This window comes from Sorex fumeus, unplaced genomic scaffold (genome assembly GCF_029834395.1).
Source record: "Sorex fumeus unplaced genomic scaffold, SorFum_2.1 ptg000046l, whole genome shotgun sequence".
Classification (NCBI taxonomy): domain Eukaryota; kingdom Metazoa; phylum Chordata; class Mammalia; order Eulipotyphla; family Soricidae; genus Sorex; species Sorex fumeus.
The window spans coordinates 3,411,763-3,434,648 of NW_026606103.1; the positions used below are offsets into that span (position 1 = coordinate 3,411,763).

The 22,886-nt window shown below is 47.6% G+C and overlaps 1 pseudogene; it reads left to right on the forward strand.

Annotated features, from left to right (window-relative positions):
* Positions 1 to 4,797, forward strand: part of LOC130031208 (NUT family member 2G-like) — a 111,225-nt pseudogene extending 106,428 nt beyond the window's left edge.
* Positions 4,798 to 22,886: the final 18,089 nt, after the last annotated feature.

The following is a 22,886-nucleotide window of genomic DNA, read 5'->3' on the forward strand; positions in this document are numbered from 1 at the left end:
CCTCATATTTAATGGGTCACCATGTTCAGCTTGCTCTGCTGGGCCCAAAATTTCACTGGCTGCTTACTGAAGTAAACAACCTGAAATGCGTGTTTCTGCCACTTGGCCATCCTACTGGTTTCTTGGAACTGGTTATCACGATGCTTCAACTCAAACAGATCTGGGATGGCAGCATTACACCCATGTACTTGTGAGCTGACAATGGCTGGAACACTTCTACCTGTTCTCTGTAAATGAAGTGTCTGTGTCCAAAAGTACTACAGATAATGAACACACATTTTAAATATTTTAAGGCATTAAAATGTACAAAAATAAAGTTTCACTGTCAATTTTGTAAGCTAAACTGAGCCTTTACCTATCTTTGTTGATATTTGCTTTGTTCTTGCATCTCCTGCTAACCTGGCTATCAATTGCACAACAATTGGACGTCATATTATGATTGATCCATTATTTTAAGTCATGAAAACTGTTTCATTTATTAACGAGGGTATAGTGACGGAAACTAATTGCTGGTTCCTAAAACGTTTTGGGAAACAAAGGAAAAGCTTTTCTATGTATTCATTTTCTATTTGTGTTAGAGATTTTCCCCATTTACGACGGACCTGACTTTCTTCAAGTTCAAGGGCTAATGTTTTCAATAAGAAAAAACTTCGTTTGCTTTTGTATCATACAAAAAAGGTCCACAAAGTAGTAGGGTTAGTTTGCTTCTGCTGTTTTATTGCTGTTGTGTTTTGGGATTCTTTTGTTTTGGTTTTAAGCTACACTGACTGTGCTCAGTAATTGCTCTGCACTCAGGAATTACTCTGGCAGTACTCAGGGTACCATCTGGGATTACGGGGATGGAAGCCATGTTGGTCATATGCAAAGCAATGGCCCTGCCCACTGCACTATCGCTCGGACCCCAAGTAGCAGTTTGAATGGTCCCAGGATTCCTTTACCTCCCTCGCGCTCAGCATCCGGCTCCGGAAAGGACATGGCGCAGGTGTGCGGTGGTGCCCACAGCCTGGGGGAGATGCGCCCCTGCAGACAGCTGGACAGGGCCACACACCTCTCTGTTGAATCTGATAGAGGCATGGGTGCAAATATCCCAAAGGGGAATCATTACACCCATAGCCTGTAGGACGTTGGTGGTTGCAGACCCCGCGCGAAATGCAGGTGCGCATGCGTGTCCGTTACCTCTAACTGCTTAGAACTGACCCAGGACAGCCCCAGTGCGCGCGCACCTACGGGCCGTGGTGGGTGCAAACTTCCGCCAGTCACGCACGCACAAGAGCCTCCAGAATTATAGGTGGCTTTTCAGGACACAGCAAGGAAGCAAACATAAAGTCTTGCCTGAAGCCTGAGGACAAAGTTCAAGCTCAAAATCCATCTCATGAGAAATCCCTGGCTGAAAATCAAGTATAGTTTCTTCATGACAGAATTGGAAGTTTCAAGAAATTTCTCGAGTCCTCGTTCCCTGTGTCCAACATTGTTTGGGGAAGGATGTTCTTGATTTTGATAGAATTCTTATGACCTGGATACCGCTGTTGAACCAATGTACAGTGACAGAGCAGCTGCTGGGAAGCGTCCGGAGATTGGTGTCTGCAAAGGCAGCTTGCCACGCTGCTTAGGATGGAATGATCTGACGGCTACTGGCTGAGCAGGTCATTCCCTCCATAGAGACCAAACAGTGCAATGAATGTTGTATTATAAATGCATATTCCCAAATCCTTTCAGACTGAGATTTTGGGGAGATCTTATAAATCATTCCAAAACTAGACTGAAAAATTATTTTCTTATAAACACTGAAGAAAAGAGTGTAGAGGAAATTTGAATCAGGTTTTCCCAGCCACGGATGAAAATATGCAGAAGGTAACTTTGTTGCTGATCTGAACATTGAAGTCAGTTGCACTTCCATTCTGCTCCACTTCCTAATTCAGACCTCCCTATTCCATTCGCCACTGAATTGCCAGACACTGTAAGGATTTAGTTAGGGTCTGCAGAATTTCATGCTGTGGGGATGGAGTCTCCTGAAAAAGAGAGAAGCCGTTTGACGAATATAAAAAAAATCACTACACATGCCAGCTGGTAGAACATACATGTGCTTTTAACCAGAGTGGAAACCAATAGTGAGTTCATAAAAAATGAGATTCTTTGGGGTTTCAGTACATAGTACATATCTAGAATTATGTTAACAACAGAAAACTACTTTGGTGTGGGAGAGAATTGTACTGACCAGAGAAAGTAGAAGGGAACACCCAGCACTGCATTAAACACACATCATTGACTTTTGTCAAAGCTTAGCTTTGAACCATTAAAAATATTCCTCGATTCAACGTTTTATTTAGGAGGCAAATCATCCATAAAATATATTGCAAATACAAAGAAAGTAAGTTTGAGTTTGGAAGCTGTTCCAACTTGATGTTTCGTGGCTATTCTACGAAGGATAAGAGCTTCCAGTAGAACAAAACTTTGAAAAAGCTAGTCAAACATGTTAGACAAATCTACATTACTTTCAGTCCTAGGGACTGGACCCTAAGAAGGATCAGCAAAACAAACAAAAAAGCAAAACCCACAGCATTTGCTGAGGAAAACTCCGTTCAAATTGTGACCTACAGGGGTTCACAGGTCACTAATGACTGAATTTTCCAAAGAAAGAGTAGACTCTGTTGAAGGAGGTCATCAGGGAGAGAGGAAGGAGAAAGATTTGAGGGGCACACAACTAGACTGGTGGATAAAGTATTGAGATACAGCGAAGACCATGCCAACCTATGTGCTGAGAATTGGGAAACTGTCTAAATTGCTGGAAGAGGCCATGTGAGCTGTGCTGCCACTGACAAGTTTGAAGGAAAGTTCTTGTTCTGATCCTCCAATGAGATCCCTTCATGGAATGTTGCCCCAGCCAGGCCCTCCTGGCCCTCCCCCTGTACCATCTCCCTCTCACTCCTCCTCCCTCCTGTCCGCAGTGTCTCCTGTGCTGCTCCCAGAGATGACCATGAATCTTGGGGTCTTCGGCTCTGCTTTCAGGGTCTCGCCCTTTCTCAATCCAGGGCTCCCCCAGCCACCACCCTGGGAACCGATCCAGATGCCCCCTCTGGTGACCTCGGCCATTGCTCCTGGCAACCCTCTGGTGCTGTCACCTTTCCCCATGATGCCTGTGGTGGCAGGAGCTGCTGGCCATGGACCCCATGTCCCTGGACCTTGCAAGGTCATCATCTAGGTCAGCCCTGAGGCAGCGCTTGTGGAGTCAGCCCAGAACCAGCCTGTCATCCTGACACAGGCTCCACTCAACTGTGGGGCCGCAGAGGCTCCATCTTCCATGGCCGGTCATCCTGCACCCCTCTACTTGGTATCGTCTGTGCTGGAGACCGTTATTCCAACTCCAGCTACTATTGTCACCCAGGCTGGAACGAGAGACCATCCTCCTCAGGTTCCACTGCCAGTGGCCCAGGTGGCTCCCATCATGCTCCCATGCAGCGGTGGACCACTGTCCCAGTGGGTTTGTGGGTAGAGTGGTCTGGCCACCACCAGAAACCAGGCATTGCCAAAAACCTCCAGCAGTCCCAATAGCGTCTATGAGAACTTCCGGCGCTGGCAGAGCTTCAAGGCCCTGACCCGGCAGTACATTCCTCAGACTCTGGACACTGAGGCCCTTTCCTGCTTCCTTATGTGAGTCCCTCAGGTGATCTAGAACTAATGGTAGCTTCCCAGAAGGTACTGGTGTGACCCCCAGCGTAGGGTCCATGGGAGAGAATGTCCTCAGGAATGCCATCCCAGAGTTCTGGCTCAAAAGCCTGTAGTGACCAGCCATGCCTTAAAGCCTCAGCTCAGTCCCCTATCAGGGTTGGTCCTGACCTATGGAATGAAGGACAGACATTCTGTTCCTAAGACCAGACACAGCACAGATGCACCAAGGTTCAGACAGGCATGACTGCTCGGCCTTGGCGTCTCATGACTTATCCCCAGAGCTGAGGCTTGACACTAGAATAGCCACCGGTCTGGGGTGTAGGAGGCGAGTCAACTCTGGGAGGGGAGGGGAGACCAGGCCGTCATCGGGGGTCAAGGAATGGGTGTGGGGCAGCGGGGGCTCCCACCAGACGCAGACCCTGACCAAGCCTGTCCTTGCAGCCCAGTGCTGCGCACCTTGGCCTGCCTGAAGCCCACCATGGGCCTGGAGGAAGGCCTGCGCCGTGCCTTGCGGGAATGGCATGGCACGAGCAACTTTGACCGCATAATCTACTACGACGTGGCTGCCAAGTGAGTCAGTTCTGGGCAGTGAGTGGGAGTTGGGGCTGGCTGCGGGCCGGGGCTTCAGGGGCTACTCCCAGATGGCCAGGGGGGCCCTGGTATCCCCAGAAGGCCCGTCCCCTGCAGAAACTTGTCCTACCTGGGGCTGGGACAATTCTGCCCACCATGCTCTGGGGCTCCTGACCACAGTCTAAGGGTCACAGTCCCTTATTTTCTATGACCCTCAAAGGGCTGATATGGGGAATCACTGGAGGTGCTGGGGTTTGTGCCCATCCATTCTCCATCCTCCTGAGGGCTTTTCCATGAGCATCCCCTGTCCTGCCTCATCCCACGTGCTCCAAGCCAACCCGACTCAGTGGGGCCTGTACTCCCCACACCAGGTTCATGGAGTTTGAGGCTGAGGAAGAAACGGAGGCACAGAAGCTGCAGTCGAAGAATGGAGTGCAGGGCAAGCCACCCCCTGCCCCACCCAGGCCTGAGCCTCAGGGTGCTACAGGTCAACCACTAGGCCAGCAGCCAGATACAGACCCTGTTCCCCAGCTAATGGTCACAGGCCTGGGAAGGCCCTAGGGTTCCTGCCCTTCCAGGGAGCCTTCGCTCTCCCATGTACCCCTAGGCCTATGCTCAGCGGCTCCCTGTCCCTGGCTTTCTCCCTCTTCCTGCACACCCCATGCTGCCTGAGGGTGTCAGACTCACTTTTGAAGTGGGGTTGGAGACCCTGGGGACACTGTGGGCCTCTCCTCCCATTGAGGTTATCCTCATCCCTCACGCAGTCACGGGATTATAGTACAACAGATGTAGGCACTCACCTGACCCAGCCCACAGGTACCCATCCGCAACTCTGTGCTCAGTGCTATGTGCCTGAGGGCATGGACCTGGGTTCCCTCACATCCCTCTCTTCTTCCTTCCTCCTCAGCCTGTGTCCCTAAGAAGGCCGTAACCCGAGCTCCGGCAGCCCAACCCAAGACACACAAACCACAGCGGGCCCCCAAGACCAAGGCCCCCAAGGAGATCCCCCCTGAGGCCGTGCAGGAGTACATGGACATCATGGACGAGCTGCTGAAGGCCCCCGACACAGTCAGGAGGGCACCCCTCGGGCGACGGGCAGTGGGCACGAAGGAGCAGCAGGAGGAGGCCAGAACCTGCCCTAAGCCGTGACTCCTGAGCTACGTGGACGAGCTGTGCTCCCAGGAGGCCTTTGTCACCAAGGTGGGGGACTGGGCTCTGCTGTGGGGTGGGGAGGGCGCAGGACTGCTTCTGTCCAGGGCTTGGTAGTGACGTGTGCTCTTTGCTTTGAGACCACCTGTGCTTGCATTTTTCTACTTGTGTTTGTGTGCATATGTTCACGTGTGTCTCTCTGTACAAACATTGGCCCTTGTTTGTGAATTTCTGGGTTTGGCCGATGTGTGAACATCTCTGTGTGTCTCCATTTGTGTGTACTGTGTGAGCTCTGTGCAGAAACGTAAGAGGATACATGTACATGTTCCTAGAGGTCGAAGAGTGTGTGTCTTTGTGTCATGTGTGTATATGCATCCATGTGTATTTACATGTGCTTCTCTGTGAGAGTAGGTGAATAGTCCATGTGCCTTTGTGAGTGCGGATTGTCTGGGCCTGTGTGTGTGAGAGTGTGAGCGCTCCCGGCTTGTGTCTGTGTGAGAATTTGTGCAGCCGTCCAAGCCCCTGCACTGTGCTGGGAACGGGTGTGTTTGCTTCCTCATTCCCATTGGTCCTTATGAGGACCCTCACTTCCGCTTCCCCCTTCCAGGTCGAGGCGGTCATTCATCCCAGCTTCCTGGAGCACCTGCTCTCCCCAGAATTCCAGCTGGATCTCCTGGCCCTGGTTGAGGAGTTGGAGGAGGAGGAAGGTCTCACCCACACACAGGTGAGGCAGATGCGTCTCTGGGGTCCATGCAGGGCCCAGGGGAAAAAATGTGAGGGTTTCCTGCAAGGCAGTGGGCAGCTACCCAGGGCAAGGTCCTTAATCTTTCCTTGTCTGTCCCGTCTCGACTTCTGGAACTGAGCATGGTGTCCTGAACCTGCAGTTTTCTTTATCCCTGATAGTTCAGGATCTATATTGCCTTTGGTGCTCTGTTACTTTCTGCCTATTTGGAGACAGTTCAAAATCACAGGTAGTTCCTGTCAGGAATGGGTTTCTTTTTTTTTGTATGCAAAATAATTTTTTAAATTTTATTTTCATAAAGTTATTCACAATAATGGATTACATTCAATATTTCAATCCCACCACCATTACACCATCCCAACACCATTATTTCTAAGCTTACCACCACCACCTCTCAAGCGTGCCTAAGAGACTGATACTTTATTTTGTATAGCTTATTATGAATAGCATGAGAAGTCACATGGCCACAAAAGTGGCTGCACGCCCTGGAATTCTAAAATATTAAATAATTAGTGTCCGAAGAAATCTCTGCAGCTGCTGCTGGATTCTGAGATTCATTTTTGAGTCTCTGGATCATGACCATTACTGAGCTTAAATGGCACAAGGAGAAAGGCAGTTCATGGGCGTGATATAGAGGCTAGGAGATGGGAAGGAGCAGCTGTCCCTGATCCTTTGAGGACTAGAGTCAGCAGTCACTGGTCTCACATACCTGGGTTTTCCATTGGGCTCTGGATTCGTAAGGGGCAGGTGGAAGTACAACACCTGCCCCTGTCTGAGGAAACCCGGTGAAATCGGCCTGCTGCAAGATCAGGAAACATCCCTTCAGCAAGCTTCCTGGTTCCGAGATTCATTTCTTGTTGGGAATGTTTTAGGGGAAACTTGAGGCTCCTCCACAGCACCGGAAGCGTCTGGTGTGAAGTGGCTCAACATGCCTGATCATGCATTTGGTCCCTAGAAGCAAGAACAGTTCCTGGGCACCACACCAGTTTTGTTCTACTCTCTCTAAAACTGTGATCAGTGTGGTAGAAATGAAGTATGTCCAGACTCTGTGGCACAGCTGAAACAAGGTGGTCAGACCTTTCTACTGTTCCTGCATGCTCCCTTATGGGCACACAAAGTCCAGCATCCAGACTTCAGAGCAGATCAGCTGCCCTGTAGGGGACCCAGATACAGCAGCGGGGCCTGTGCTCATTCCCATAGACTAGACCATAAACTCCAGGTTGTTCCTATTGGCGAGCTCCTTGACACCTGGCCCCACCCTAGCAAGCGGTGGGAGTTTAAACAACACTGACCTGTCTGGAGAAAGCTCTGCTCTCCACTGGGGAGCACTGAGGAAGCCCAGCAGTCACAGTCAGGGAGCTGAGGGGTCCCTGGGCTCTTCCTCCTCCATGGAGCAGACCCTAGAGGGGCAGCCGAGCTGTGGAGCTGGGTTGGATGGAGGAGACTCTGGGGTGGTGGTGCTGATAAAGGACCTGAAAAGTTGGATCAAGCATCTGGAAAGCCCTGGGGACCTGGCGTTTACCTGTTAGAGCAGGGATGGCAGCTTGCTGAGACCAGCTCTTCATTCCTCTGAAGTGGGAGGGGAGTGAGGGTGGAAAAGGGTCCATGTGGGGCTTGGGAGGTATTAACACAGTCTGCTCCCAAGAAAATGCACATCACAAAATCCCTGGAGAGGGGACCATGTTTTATGTGACCAGGATAAAGATTGAGGGGTGCATTTTCATGGGATAGGTGGAAAACAAAGGTCTCATTATCAGGCCTTGAGGATCCTGGAGCCCCAGAAGAGTCTCGCTGTTTGTGTCAAGTTCTTGGGATTGGGTTGTGTCAGACTAAAGCCATCCCAGAGCACATACAGGCACACCTGTGGCCGTGCCTGGAAAACACTTGCAGGTGTTCCTTGCATTGTTGGTGCTTCGACAGGCTTTGGTGCCCTCTTTGCCCAGGTCCTGTTCTCTCTGTATGTGTTGTCTCCAAAAGGGGCCACCTGGGATAGGCTCCGGAAACGGCAGCAGTCTCTGCACTGGCCAAAGGGCCATGTTCCAAACCCCACAGTTGGAACAGCTCTGGTGAGGGTCCAAACTGCACATCCAGTTGTGGGCTAGGTAAGGGCTCAGGCACTGGATCATGGAAGGGAAAACAAAACCCGCACCAGAGCTAGGTGAGAAGAGTTTCTGCAAACCTGTGTAGGCAGGTTCAAGCTGTGCAGGGGCTAGGGACTTACATGAGGAGATAGTCCACAACTCTGGGCCAGAGGGCTCAGGACAGGGATAGCACAGGGGCAGGTCCAAAGTCAAGGAGGGCTCAGGAGAGAGCTGAGTCCAGTGGGAAGGATGGGATTAGAGAGGTCATATTTTAGGGGTCAGAGGTCAGAGGGGTGCAGCCAGGGCTGAAGCCACTCTGGCCATGGGCATGGAGACTGGAAACCCCTGGCAGGAAGAACCAGCCCCGCAGCCCTTGGCTCAGCAGGTGCTTGGGGCACCCGGGGCTCAGGTGAGCAGATGGGCTGTGGGCGGGGAACAGCCGGGCGGGACTGGCCCATCAGTCTCCTCTTTTCTCCTCTCTGTGTTCCCCAGTCTTCGAGCGGGCAGCCGGCCACGGCGTCCTTACAGTTGGTGCACCCGGAACACCCTGTCCAGGTCACATGGCCCACTGCCCCTCCCGGAGACAGTGGGGAGGTGGAGGCAGGACACTAATACAGCCCCGCACACAAAGCTAGTGTCTGGGCCGGGGGTGGGGGTGAGGGTTGCTGAGGGCATGGGTTTTTCCGGGATGCAGCTGTGACCAGCTGTGGCCACCATATCCCTTCCGCGGCTTCCCACGGAGCTTGCTCACTGTGTGCTCTGCTGTCCACGTTCCTGTTGCCCAGGCAGCAGACAGGGATATCAGACACCAAGCTGCCCTCTCACTCTGGGACTGGTTGACCCCTGCTTCTGCTTTCCCACTGAGAAGTGGTCAAGGGTCTACTGGAGAGGAAATGGGGACCTCCTGTTTACCACATGGCATCGGGATGGTCATCACAGTGTGCGGGAAGCCCAGGGGGTATGGATGATCTCTGGTGGCCACGAGGCTGTGGAAGGCCAGTGGCCATGGCAGGCCAGCCTGCAGTACCAGAGCATTCATCCCTGTGGAGCTGTGCTCATTCATTCCCACTGGGTGTTCTCTACCGCCCCCTGCTTTACAAAGTGAGTTGTTTCTCAGGTCCTAGAGCCAGGCTGGCAGTGGGAGAGGGTTAAAATATTAGAGCCCCTGCATCTTCAAGGCTGTGTGCTGGGACAATCTGTGTCCTTCTAGTCCAAGTCTTTCTGCCTGTGACCTGTCCTCTACTGTATTGTCCTCTCTCCTCACCTGATTTTGCTCATCTTCTTATCCTCATCCCTGTGCCTTACCCTGAAACAGGTCTGCCCCTGAGACGGCAGTGTTCATCCTGCCTCCCAGGTGCAATGCCAGCTGGCTCTGTGTCACCTCACACCACGGTTTCTCTCAATGTCCCTGCAATCCTGGTTGTCAGAGGGAGGCTGGAACCTGGGATGTAGTGGCAGATGCTGGTATTCTGTACGTCTCTGGCCTGGGGTCTCTGCTCACCACATGTCTATTGGTCAGCTGCATGGACACTAGATATGGAGTCCCTGACCTTGAAGAAGAACAGAGCTGCTCTCTGTTCTGGGTCTGGTTGGGTGTTCCCAGTGGTTTGGGGGGTCAGTAACCAGGAGCTGGATCTTTGGTACGTAAGGAGGCCCACAAACACCTGCTCTGTGCTGTGTACCACTGGAGACCCACTGTGGATAAGGTTGGCTTGACCCACCTCACTGTGTCTCCATTTAGTCAGAGAAGAAGTTCCCCCTGTGGGTGAGCAGGGCTGACACCATTGGAGTGGAGAACTCAGATGGGCAGGCTCCAGTGGGCATGGGTCAGTTTGTGGATGCGAGAGTTTGGTCACCGGCTTTGTGGGAAGGAATTTCCAGGTGATTGAGTGGGAAGGTGGAATGTTTCGTCCCTCATGGTCAGAACACAGGACATCCTGCACGCATGGTCTCCTTTGACCAATGATTTTGTGCAGTTTCAGAACAGGTGAGTACCAAGGAGGAGTGAAAGAAAGGAGTGGTGCGAGAGCAGTTTGGTCATAAGGTGGGTCAAGAGCCAAGATGGAGCCAGGGCGCTCTGCATGTACCCAAGGAAGGTCAGGATTGTCCAGCTCCATGGGACCTGCATCCCTCCGTGATCCTTTCCAATAGTGGTTGTGTGCTGACTTGTGATTAAAACCGCCCTGATTGCTAGAGAGAAGGTCTGACAGAAAGGGAGGGTTCTGTGCGGTGGTGCAGACAAGGCAGTGCTGGGGGTCAGATGATGGTGAAGAGGCACAAGCTGCCATATGCAGAAGATGATGACTGTCACCTTCCCTCCTGCAGGAAGTCTCATGCCCCTGAGGATTACTGGGTGTGTTGGGGAAGTACCCAGCTCTACCAGGACACCCAATAGGCCAGGAGGGTGGCTGTGAGCTGCATTATCATCCATCCAGACTTTTAGAAGCTCCAACATTTTGCAGCGGTGTTACAACTGCACCAACCTGTGAACTTCAGCTCCTATATCATCCCTGTCTGCATTCCAACCGCTGTCATGGAGCTGCTTCTTGGCACATCTTGTTGGATAAGTGCCTGGGGAAAGCTTACTGAGGACAGTGAGTGGTTGTGGTGTGGGTGTGAATGGGAATAGGATTCTAGCTCATCAAAATCTCTAGTTAGCGTGGAGGCCTACGGACCTTGTGCTTCTGTGCCTTATTTCCTGAGAACTGGACTCTTCTCATTCCTCTTGTGAAAAATGTATCCTTCTGAAAGGAGGACAAGTTACTTCAAGTTACTCAGGTCGAAGACACTGAAGTTCTGGGTCCTTTGCTTTGGGGAGTTAGGAATCTGGAAATTAAAGTTTCTCTGTCTTGGGTGTAAAAACTTAACTAATAAGTGAATTGATTTAGGGTTTCTCAAAAATGCTGTTTAGGTGGCCTGAGAACTCCTCTCAGTGATGTATGGCCCACCTTCTCAGTTTGAGGATCCAGTGTTGTTAGGTTCTGCAGTGACAGGGTTAACCAGGCCACCTCAGTGAAAACTGGGGGAAACCTCTAGGCCACATCTGGTTGTGCTCAAGGGCCTGTAGGGCTTTATCTTGATGCTCAAGGAACATGTCATGCCAGAGATATAACTAGCAACGATTTTGGGAGAAGCATGTATTTCACACTTCTGTTCTCTTCTAGCCCCTTGGTTCTAGTATTTCAATTTGATGTAGATCAGACATGACTTTATCAACTCAATTTTTCTGAGTATTCCTCTTTCTACTGTGAAATACCTTAATTTTTCCATGGCCATAGAAGGAACATGTAAAAGTAAGAAAAAAGCTCTTGGAGAACCTCGGGGAAGAACGATGAAGACCTAAAATCATCTCAGTTCCATCACCTAAGTTTTGTTCTTCTCCTCACCTGTGTCTCCTATCTGCATCTTGGATTTGTCAGGTGAATGGTGTAATAGGGTGAATACAGGGTAAAACTTTGTGGAGATTTTTAGTGAAATGAGAAGTATAAAAATTTGCATAAACATGAACTTGTTCAGAGAAGTGTGTTTATACCTTAGTGAAATATTGATGCATAATAATTAGGGAAAAGGAAATATTTATTTGCCTTTTAAATTTTTTATATTTATAAAGTTGTTCACAATAATTTATTACATTAAATATTTCAACACCAATCCCACCACCATGTACCTTCCCGCCACCATTATTTTGAATTATATCTTTAACTTTATATTTTTATATCTTTATATCTTTATGGGCTGGAGCGATATCACAGCGGGTAGGGTGTTTGCCTTGCACACAGCCAATATGGCCGACCCGAGTTTGATTCCTCTGCCCCTCTCAGAGAGCCCGGTAAGCTACCTAAAGTCTCTTGCCCGCATGGCAAAGCCTGGAAAGCTTCCTGTGACGTATTCGATATGCCAAACACAGTAACATGTTTCACAATGAAGGCATTACTTGGCCCGCTCGAGCAAATCGAAGAACAACTGGAGGGCCGTGGACCGTGATATCTTTATATTTCTCTTTCTTTTTTTCTGTCTGTCTGTCTTTTTCTCTTTTGGTCTCACCCAGCAATGCTCAGGGGGTTGCTACTGGCTCTGCATTCAGGAATTATTTCTTGGGATGCTCAGGGGACCATATGGGATGCTGGGAATTGAACTTGGGTCAGTCGCATGCAAGACAAACGCTTTACCTGCTGTGCTATTGCTCCAGCTCCCCAACTGCCTTTATTTCTAAAGTCATTATTTGGTACACTGCTTCTCTTCAAAGGTGCTACAGGCATTTCAGACAGACCATATCTTACGGAAATGGGGTACAAAAGCATTCCAGATTCTTGCCTGAATCAGTGGCAGAAACACTTCCTTCCTCGTAACCAGCCCCCAACTATACATGCACATGCACGCACACACACACACACACACACAAACACACACACATGCTCACAGACACACTCATACTCTCACTCAGTCATACAAGCTTATACTGCGTTTGTCTTGAGGTCCAGGAGCATGCCACAGACTTATCATTAGTCAGCCTATAGAATTTCAGACAATCAGCTTCTGACTTTTATGGGCTTAGCTGTGACCAGGTGGCCTCACCTCCAGTGCTCCCATGCCAGCCCGCCATCACAAACATCCTTCTGCCCATTACTTCCTCTCCCCTTCTCTTTTCTCTCTAGAAACTTCTTTGTTTTCACTGGGTCTGCAAATTAGAGTTGTCATTTCTTCGTGATTGCTTGCCTTAGGAAATCACTTTTACATTTGAGCAAAATCTGTTAATTGTCTTTGGATAACTAATTAGTAGTGGTACTTTAGAATCATATGGAGTTTCTGTATTAATTTTTTAAGGACTGCATATCGCTATCCCTAGCAACTACACTAATTTCATTCCCAGTACCAGAGCCCTTTTCTCCACATCCTTGCCAACAATCATTTCTTCTTCAACCATTTTCCCAACTATGAGCCATTTCCCTAGTTATAAGTAATTTTGAATTTCTTAACGTGTCTGTGCGCCATCTTTGAGGAAGTGTCTGTTTATGTCTTTTGAATAATTTTTATTGTGATTTTTTCTCTTTTTTAGTTATATGAGTTAATATATTCTGGGTATTAATCCTTCGTTAGGCATGATGATCAAACAGCTTTTGCCTATTGCTCAGTTGCTTTTATTTGTTTGTTTGTTTATTTGTGTCCATTGTAGTTTCCTTTTCTTTGTAAATGCGTTTTAGTTTTATGTTGTCCCATTCTATTGGATAACATTGGGTGTCCTTGCTCCTCCTGCAGAGAGATTAGGTTTTTTGAGCTGCTCCCACAACAGTGCCCCTGAGGCATACCCAATTCCATCAAGCACCAATAATCCTATATTACTTTTCTCTTTCCTTCATGCCATTTGCAAGGATTATTTAGCAATGTCCATTTTGTATAGACACAGAAAGACAGTTCATGGCTATGCTTTGTAACATGGAAGTTAATTGGCTCCAAAATAATATTTACTCCTGGTCATCCATATTTACTTGACTTAAGCCTCAGTTTCACTTGGTTCCTAGCTCTCCAAAAGCAGGATCCTGACGAAGGGATTGGATGGGCCCAGGGTAAGCTGAAAACTACCCTGGCATTGGAAAGAGATAGGCTAAGTATATGAAGTATAATAAGTTAAGAGCATCATCAGGGAAAAGACTCTCTCATGACCCAAGAAGAAGTTACTGAATAAGGACCCTGCTGAGGTTAGGATCAACTAGCCTGGCCTGAGGACTGTGGTTTGGAATATATAGCAAGATGTCCCAGGAAGATCCAACCTTTAAGCTTAATATAGTTCTTACTGTGTTCATACAAAACTGACTAGAAATTTTATAAGAAGTTACTATGGTTGTTTAAATGGATTACTTACTAGCTGAGGAAAGGAGAAAGCAATACACCCTAAATGCAATCCCGCCCTTGTACAGATCTCCTAGTAATCTGGAGTGCTCCTAGTTATCTGGAGTGCTGAACCCTCAGATGAGATTTTGTCCTTGAGTTAATCTCCTAGAACATCCCCTGAATGACTAGCTTTATCTCTGTTTGATGTTCTGATATTGTTCAACCCCTCCTATGTGTACCCCCACTCTTCATGATTTCTATATTACTATACTGTAAGGGGAAAGAAGGGTCTAGGAGGATGACAAGGAATCCAAGGACGATGACTGGAAGTATAGGACTTTGAGATCTATGAGGAGACTAGTATGATGGAACTATGATAACTGGGACTACGAGCAAAAGTACAACGATGATTTTGCAGTAAGGAGAGAGATCAGACTACATTTGGGAGGAGAGAGAAACTGGCTACTGACAATTCTGGGGTCCAGTTCCCCTGTTCCTTCAATCCTTTGTCCATCTCTTGCTGTCATCTAGCCTGAAAGGTGGCTCTCGGCCACCAAACACTTGAGTCCCACATGTGTGCCCACTCCTTTATTTGGAAACTCACACCATTCATGTATTCTTGATTGCTTTTCCCTCCCCATTGGAGATGTGTCTGAATGTATCCCTAATGTTGAAATCCCAGAATATATCCCCTAACTTTTCTTCTGTGTGTTTTATGACTTTATATACAACATTTCTCTGTATGTGTTTCTCTGTGTGTTTGGGCCATTTCTCAGAAATTTCTGGGAAATTTCTGACTCTGGGGGTGAGGGTTTCACTCCTTTAGCTTTAAGGGGACCTGCAGTGTTGGATAGTGACCTTTACTCCTGCATGCAGAACATATGCTCAGCACTTTGACCCAACCATCTCTCTGACCCAAGATCCTTATGTCCAGGCAATATCTTCAGACAGTTCTCCCTGCCCCATGCTCTATATGATTTAGTGTCCACACAACTTTATGAGGGTTTGCTGGAAGACTTCAATGCATCATGGTATGAAAAGTTAGTGGATACAATTTCTATCTTCCTGATTCTATTGAGGTGTGTTTTGGGACCCAGCACATAGTCTATCTTGGAAAATGTTCCATGTGCACATTTGCAGAAAAGAATGTGTATTTACATTTTGGGGGATGGAAAGCCCTGTATACATCTATTAGCCCTCTCTCTTCCATTTCTTCCTTCAAAGCCTTTCTTCAAAGCCATTCTTCCTCCAAAGGCATTCTTTCATGTCTTCCTTCTGAGTTTTAATCTCGTTGATCTACCCAGAGGTGATAAGATGGTGTTGAATTCTCTAGCTACTATTGTTTTGCTACCAATATCCTCCTTTAAGTTCCCAAGAAGTTGTTTTAAGTGTTTTGGTGGTCCCTCATTGGATGTGTATATGTTTAGGAGCATGATTTTATTCCTGCTGTACATATTCCTTGATTATTAAAAAAAATGGCCTTTGTTGTCCCCTAAAATCTTTTTCAGCCTAAAATCTTTGTTGTTGGATATTAGTATGGCCAACCTGGATTCTTTGAGGGAGTTGTTTGCTTGAAGGATTGTTTTCTATCTTTTGACTTTGAGTCTGTGTTTGCACTGGCTGTTCAGATACGTTTCCTGTAGGTAGCAGAATGTTTGGTTCAGTTTCTTAATTCATTTTGCCACTCTGTGTCTCTTAGTTGACATTGAGAAAGATTATTGTATGGGGTTTTGTGTCATCTTTCTGTAGAGGTCTTTTGTGCTTGTAGGGATTTGTCTTGTCTTACAGTAGCCCCTTTAGTCCTTCTTTTAAGATTGGTTTTGAGTCTACGAAGTTCCTGAGTTGTTGTTTATTCATGAAATAGTGCATTATTCCTTTGAGTATCATTTTCCTCCTTTCCTGAGGGGCTTGAATTTTGGTATCAGCTAAATAAATTCTCCCTATAATTTCATCTCCCTACTGAATTTTCTTCACATTATTTTCTAGGTTTAGCTCTAAAATAATCCTTTTTATTTTACTTACATTTTTATCTCTGAACTAAATATATTCTCCTGTATTTTTGTTGCCTAAAGGTAGTAATGAGATGGCAGATGAGTACTGGAAGCCAGGTGGGAGGGTAACAGGGAAGATGGTGGGTCTGTCATTGGATGGTGGAAAGGGAAGATATATTGGCTGATCGGGGATTTCTATGAGAATGATGGGAGAATGGATGGATAGATGGACAAAGGTGAATGAATAACCAAGGGATAGGAGGGTGTGTGAGTGAATGTACACGAGGAGAGAGAGGCCAACGGAAGGGTGACTGCTGATCTGGAAGGACGGGAGAAAACTGACTCATGGAGAATGAATGGATCTTGAAAGGGGAGTTGTGCTGGTGATTGGTTCTGCTCTGTGTGTTGCATGCATTGGTGGGGGAATTTGACATTTTTTTGTGTTTAATAATAGGGTTGGGTATTTGTTTATGGGAGAGAGATGAACAAAGTAAGATAAGTTAGGAGGCATAGGGAATCAGGAGGAGGATTTTCTTGCTGGTGGGTAGGGGGCTGAGGCAGTGCTGAGGCTCAGCTGGGCTGAGAAATCTTGTTCTTTGGGAGTGCTAGAGAGTGGCAGAGTGAGGTGGGGGTAACTGAAATGCCGAAAGCCTCCTCTGTCCTTTGAGAGCCAGAGACTGGTAGTGAGTTGGAGGCTACAAGGACTCCTGGTGGGATTTTTAGGGAAAACGATGATTGTCACATTCCCACTCTCCAAGATTAGCCCAGCTCTCAGGCACCAGGGAAGCTGTGACAGCTCACCTCAAAATAGGTGACTACTATAGTGGAACTGTGTTATGATTTTTGGGTCACACCCAGCGATGAACAGGGGTTACTCCTGGCTCATGCACTCAGGAATTACTCCTGGCAGTGTTCAAGGGACCATATGGGATGTGGGAATCAAACCCAGATTGGCCACATGCCAGGCAAATGCCCTACCCGCTATACTATCGCTCCAGCCCCTAGAAATGAATTATGATGTCGCTGGAAGTGAAAGTCTGAAATCGAGGTACAGCCTCTGGTTCCTTTGGATGGTGTATGGCACATGGTCGCCTTGGCTATTCCAGCTTCCAGATGCTGGACCCATTCCTGGCCCAGTACCCCTTCTGGCATACTCAGGGAACAAATCTGAGTCTTCCTCTGTCACCAGATCTGTTCTCTCACCTAAATCTCCTGCCTCCTTCAGCTGAAGGACGCTTACAGAGTGGAGTACCCTGAGTGGCAAGGGAAGAGAATCTGGGGGAGAGGAACTGGCTGGGGAGAGGGGACTGGAGCCATGGCTGGGGTGGGCAATGTACCCTCTGGTGCTGGTGTGGTGGAGGGTCACTGTGTCCATTGCCCGCTACCACTGTAGCAGTGGGCAGTGCTGAAAGAAGGTAAAGGGATACGCATGATACCCTTTCAGTAACAGTATTGCAAACCATACTGCCTAAAAAGGAAACAAGAGGGGTGGGGGGAGACAGGCAGACAGACAGACAGACATGCGCTCTGGTCTGATGTGTAGGACACTGTGTCCATGGTCCCCTATCACTGTAGCAATGGACAGTGAGCAGTGGGTAGTGGGTGCTCTGGTGCTGCTGTGTAGGACTCTGTGTCTATGGGCCCCTATCACTATAGCAGAGGGCAGTGGGCACTCTGGTGCTGGTGTGCTAGAGGGACACTTTATCCATGGAACCCTATCGCAATAGCATTAGAAATCATGGTACCAAATGTTTTAGAAATATAAAGAATTACTCATGGCGCCCCCAGATCTCCTGAGCATCATATGGGTAGTCTCCCCAACCCCAGGAGAGGAACCAGTCCAGTGGTTGCACATGCATACTGAGGGGCGCAAAGGCCATGTGCTGCCAGACACGCCCAGCCCAGCACCACTGCCAGCGGGTGTCCTGTCCTCTTGCAGGCCCAGCAGCCAACATAGCCTTCCTGGGGAACATAGCCAAGGTGCCCCGGGCCTCTGCCCAGGCCCAGCACCCACAGAGGGGCAGTCCTGTATGGGGCAGCAGACAGGCACCTTCTGAGGCAATAAGGCCCCAGGAGGCTCCAGATGTCTCCCAGGGTTTAGCAGCACTGTAGGGTAAACTCACAGGGTTGGTCCCCGGCACAGTGTACGTTCACTGGAGCATTCAAGAGTGACTCCTCAGTACAGAGCCAAGAGGAGCCCAAGCACTTCTGGGTGTGACTCAACTGCCCCCAAATTGTTCTAATATTTCTTTGTTTTAATATTGCTTTGGGGGTATATGTTATTCACTTCCATCTCCACTAATGTGTTCAAACACCAACTGCCACTGATTTTTATCATGTCTAGTCTGTCCCATCCCTCTCTATAATGTAATTTTATATAAATTTAAATTCACTAAATATTTTAAGAAACACATTTTATGCTTAACTTTTCATAAATAGTAGCACTATAGCACTGTCCTCCCGTTGTTCATCGATTGGCTTGAGCGGGCACTAGTAATGTCTCACAACAAATTGTGAGGCTTGTTGTTACTGTTTTTGGCATTTTGAATGCAGCACGGGTAGCTTGCCAGGCTATGCCATGCAGGCAAGATACTCTCGGTAGCTTGCCGGGTTCTCCAGAGGGGCAGAGGAATCGAACCTAGGTCGCCCGCATGCAAGGCAAACACCCTACCCGCTGTGCTATCGCTCCAGCCCTCATTAATAGTAATAAGTGCAAATAATTAAAATGTTTTACACTGAAGAGTTGTTTTCCTACTGTTTCTCAATTATTAGAGTTGTTAAGTAGTTTTGAAAAACTACGTAGTAGTCTAATTCCCTGAGAATCTATAAGATCCTGAGTTTCAAATATCTTGTCACTGAAAATAAAGAATGGCTTTCAGACACCGGTTCTACAGGTACCTGGACCATCACGATCACAATCACCATCAGCCTGTTGTTTGTCGATTGCCTTGAGCAGGCTCCAGTAATGTCTCCTTTCTAGCCCTGAGATTTTAAAAAGCCATATTCAGTGCTCTTTCAGGGGTAGGAGAATGAGACCTATCGTTTTTTCTGGTATTTGGCATATTGAGTATGACACGGGAAGTTTGCCAGACTCTACCATGCGAGCAGGACACCCTCAGTTGCCTGCTCGGTTCTCCAAAGTAAGAATGAGATAATAAGATTAGTGGCCACGCGCTTCCGGGAGCTGGGTTTTTATAGTCTCTGGGTCTTAGCCGTTGATGTTTTTTCATACATGATTATATTAGGATTCTTTATTTCCTCAGAAGGTCTTTGCTGCCTCCTTGCAGAAAGCCCTTCCTCACCAAGCACACACCTTTAAACACTGATGATTCAGCCTGCTGGAGCATGCCTACTCAGGGCTGTTAGGGAACTTCCCCCTGGAAGCAGCCCCATCACCTGCCTGATTTAGAACACACTTTCTCAAGAGACCCCAGGAACAGTGGCTCAAGCGAGGCCCCACCAAGAATGAAAGCCTTGCCCTGAGTGCAGATTCAGCATCTCACATAAATGGCGATTTCTTACTGTTTGTTTTGTTTTGGAGTCACACTCAGTTGTGCTCAGAGCTTAGTCCTGGCTCAGAGATAACTCCTGACAGTGCTCAGGGAGCCACATAGGATACCTGAAGTGGAGCCTGGGTTGACCATGTGCACGGTAAGTGTCCTACGTGCTATACTATTTCTTCAGGCCCGCACTTAGGTATTTAAAATAAACAGTTCCTTCTGCTGTTTTATACTCCAGACAGCATCCTAATGCCTGTTGGTTCTCGAAGAGAAATGTGTGTGGACACAGGACAGGAGACGTCGCAGGGCTAGAGTCTCAGGAAGAGGACGTCCATCAAAATCCTAGTTTCAAGGTATCTTATCCACACCAATAATTCTGCATTGATTACATTCAGGTGATCTATGCTTATTTAACAGTCTGTATCCAAAGGGGTTTTGCTAAGGGGGTTTAATGTTCCTTTTTTATACATGTTTTTATCCTCCATTGTCAGATATAAATTAAGGGGCTGACTCAGATCTGGCTATTTCATGCTGAAGAAGATCACAATGAAAGAAGTGTGAACAGAATTAATTGATCTGGTGAGGAAAATATCCCTTCAACTGTAAACTACATTCTATCTTCAGAATCCCTGCCATGAAATTCACCTTCAGTCCAAGACATATTTTGCTTTTGCTCTTTCATTTTGGAGGGGCCACACTGGCTTATGTTCAGGGCTTACTCCTGGTGAGACCAGATGGGGTTCTGGCGACTGAGCCCAGATCAGCTCTACCATCTCTCCAGAAACTCCAAGACATAGTGGCAAGTTTTTGTTTCTCTACTGTCATATCTTTGTAAATTCTTGAGAAGCTCCATAACTCAAAGCTGTTTTGTCCAAATATTTTTTGAAAATCCTTTTAACAGCCCATACGAACGGTTTAATCTAATCTTTCCTAATAGTCTCAACTAAACAATCGCCACCTACTTAACTTCAATTTTCAACATTAAACACAGACAAACCTATACCTTCACTATAACAGAACACTAGTCATAAACCTAACCAAAGGCTTGCCCTAACCTTATCTATTAGCCTTAAGCGAACAATCTCCCCATACTTTACTCTCATCAAGTAATTGTGGGTGGAGTGATAGCACAGTAGATAGGGCGTTTGCCTTGCACGTGGCTGACCCAGGTTTGATTCCTCCGTCCCTCACAAAAGCCCAGCAAGGTACTGAGAGTATCCTACCCGCTTGGCAGAGCTTGGCAAGCTACGCATGACGTATTCTATTTTCCCAAAACAGTAACAAGTCTCACAATGGAGATGTTACTTGTGCCCTCTTGAGCGATGAATAACGGGAAGACAGTGCTACAGTGCTTGTACTTGTACAAGTAGCCCAGTCCTTATCCTTACTCAAACAGAACCCAAACCCTAATAACAGTAAACCAAAAACAGCAAAGCCACGTTCTTATAATCCCCAACCTAAAGGCTGGGCATTAATTTACCTATTATCCTCAACTGAACAATCTCCCTAGACTTTACTTCATTTTCAGTTTTAAAAGCAGTCAAACCCTTATCAAACAAAACTTTAATCCAAACCCAAACCTGAATGCAATCCACATTCTTTTAGCAACCCACACCAAAGGCTCTGCCTAATTAGCCTCAAATGAACCAACACTCTTTCTCTAATAACCCCAATCACGTCCTAATTCACATTGTTATAATATCCCATATCAAATACTTGGCCTAAATTTACCTGTTGTCCTCAGATGAAAAATTGCCCTATGTATTATTTTCTCTTTTCAATTTTAAACATAGTCAAACCAATACTTACTTTACAGAACCCTACCCTACCCCAATTCACACTGTTTTATTCTTTATTGTTTTTGGATCACCATTATATGTAGGTACAAAGCTGTTCATGATTTGGTTTCAGTCATACAATGTTCCACACCCATCCCTTCACCAGTGCACATTTCCGACAACCAATGTCCCGAATTTCTCTCCTGTAGAAGAACATTGGTTTGCCTTTCCTTCCCAGCCACAGGGAGCTTGGGGTTGTTGATTGCTCCCCCAACCTGTCAATTACCTTTGCCTCCTGATCAGACTCTGCTGACTTGTAAATATTGTTTTTCTCTCTTAATGTCCTTTGCATAGTTAGCTACCTCAGAGCAATGGCTTTTTGTACGGACACAGGAAGACAGTTAAAAAGACATGCTTTTGTAACTTGGGAGTTGATTGACTCCAGATAATATTACCTCGTAGACATCTGCTCTCTCAACTTAAGCCTCAGTTGCCCTTACTGCCTACATCCCCCAAATCAGGGCCCCGATGAGGGACTGGATGGACCCAGGGCAAGCGGTGAGCTACCCTGGCATCAAAATGGGCCTGGCCAAAGTTGCCTAATACTAAACTATAAGTTAAGAATATGGTCATGGACAAATTCTGTCATGATCCAAAAGTAATAACTAGATTTGGGTCCTGTTGGGGTTAGGAATGATTGATCCAGCCTGAGCACTGTAGTCCGAGTCTGTGGTGAGATGTCCCCAAAGAGAGTTGTCCTACAAGTCTAATTGTGTCTATTCCTGTGTCGATACAGAATGGCAATTATTAGGAAGTTGAAATAAGATGTTAATTAACTTTCTGGTCTAAAGAGGGGAGAAACACACCTTAAGTGCTGTTTTGCCCTGGTGGGCTGCAGGTGGTCAGAAAGGCATGAAGAGTATGTTAATTATACCTGGGTGGGGGGAGGAACAGTTTGGGAGGCTTGGTTTGAGAAGAGGTGGTAAAAAATGTGGTTGCAGAGAGTTGGTGAAAAAAGAAAGAGAGGTAGAGTTGGAGAGAGGCAGAGTTGGAGATGTGGGCAGAGCAAGAGACAGAGCAAGCAAGGGTTGGAGAGAGAATTGTGGAGTGTGTTACAGAGAGGCTAGAGAGATTTGGGGGCAAATTGGGGAGAGAGTCATGGCCAGAGGGGGGAGAGAGTGGTGGATAGAGTTTGGGCGAGACAAGAGATGGAATAAGGCAACTGATTATCAACCAGCTTGGCCCTCGGTTCTCCTCTATCGGCCTCAGTCAAAGGTCATCCCAGGTGGGGAAGCGGTTCAAGAGCACTGAACAGCCAGAGAGAGCCACCAGGAGAGCCCATGAACATCCCCTAATCTGTGATCATTCCTAGAGACACAAGGGTAAAAGGAGTTTCAACAATCAGGGAAAGAAGCTTAGGGAGGAGCCCAGGAGAGGAGAGCACAGGGAGGAGTCCAGGGCAGGAGAGCACATTGGAGCCCTGAGTGACAGCAGGGCAGGCCGCCCACCAGGTGCGGGGTAGCCTGGGAAGCAACCCACTGCTCACTGCCTGCCTGAGGACGGGCAGCAGGTCTGCACCA